Below are 1,575 nucleotides of genomic sequence, written 5' to 3' on the forward strand. Positions count from 1 at the left end.
TCTGTCGCCCCCTTGCCTCTTAACTGAGGCCCCGTGGGTCTCACTCTGCAGCGCCCTGTGTTCCTAGGGACACCGGTGGGTTTCTCCACACTGATGATCGGCCCGGCTTAGCAGAGGCCACCAGGAAGTGCTGCAGGGAGGCTTGGAGGCCTTGGGTTTGGGGTGCAGGCTCTCTTGCAGGATTAGGATTTTAGCTTCATGGGGGTGCCTTGATCCTGTGGTGCTTTGGGAGGCCCAGGTCAAGGCAGCAACTGTGAGCCTCTTATCAGTTTTGGCTGATGCTCCAGGTGCATCTCCTCCAGACTAAGTGGGACCTCACCTGAGCCCTAGAAACCTCCAGGCAGGACGGCCCCCTCCCTGCTTTATACAAGCCTGCCCTCAAAAAGTGCTTAGAAATATCAGGTAGTAGCTAACTAAGCTCTGCTGTGAGCGCTCCAATTGAAGAACAGCTTTTACCAAAGGTGTCATGGGCTTTGAAGACACTCAAACTCAGGACGCAAGGGAGAAGCGTGCCAAGAGGAAGGCATGCAGGGCAAATCCACACCGTGATCAGCTCCTGCCTGGAAACCAGTGTCCCCACTGAGGAAGGACGTGTGGATCCAGAATTGGCCTCCACAGTCACTTACGGACTCATTGTTAAAACCGTGTTTATGGAAGACAATCTTACTCGGCTACGAGTGATCGCCAAAGAAGAAGGATCCATTAAAATTAATGGGCCTATCCATCCATCATGACTGTCAATTTCAGTGGGTCTACTTTGAGTAGACACATTTGCAATCCGTTCAAATGTCTGCTGCTGCCTGCCGGAAGTGCCTCTTTGATAAATGGATCAAGGGGGAAATGAATGCCCCACGGTGCTTACTTGGCTCAGCAAATTTCTTTCAGCTTAGGCCTTTCAAGCTCGCCTTGTGTTTATCAAATGAGCCCTTTCTTCCATGCTGAAACCCTGAGGAGTGACTGCCAGTCAGTGTAAACAGTACTGAACTAGATGAAGCAGCATTCCAACTCAGGATATAATAGCTTCCTACAACCCTAATGCCCCCTTTGCAACAAAAAGGCACACCCTTTAAAGACCTGTGGTTTGGGGGGCTGGATGTGACCGTCCTCCTCTCCCCTCCTACCCTACCCCCACACGTTTCCCTACAACCCACATTAAGTATATTCATGGGATTTTAATAATTCTGCGTTTTCATTTCAACGCCACTGCACTTGGGGAGGCGCCTTTCAGGCACCTCAACCTGCCTTCAGAGACACCCGCAAGCGTTGCCAACATAGGACTAACTTTGCAGCCATGAGGGCTAGGCGTTCAAGAAACTGAAGCTAGCAGGCTACCCAAGTCAAGTTGCTCACGCAGCCTCGTGCTCTACCATAAGGGTGGGGTGTGGAAACTGCACCAGGTTTCCCATCTAGGAAACTGAGGCAGTATGGGAACTGCCACCAGGAACCACGGGACCCAGCCCAGCAGTTCAGGCTGCCCTGCCCCGAACTGCTATGGAAGTCTGCATGTAACCTTTCCTGCATTCTAACCCCAGCAAGGACAAAGGGCAGGGGAAGAATCATCAGATCACATGGAGA

Source organism: Podarcis bocagei (assembly GCF_964188305.1).
Source record: "Podarcis bocagei genome assembly, chromosome: Z".
Lineage (NCBI taxonomy): Eukaryota > Metazoa > Chordata > Lepidosauria > Squamata > Lacertidae > Podarcis > Podarcis bocagei.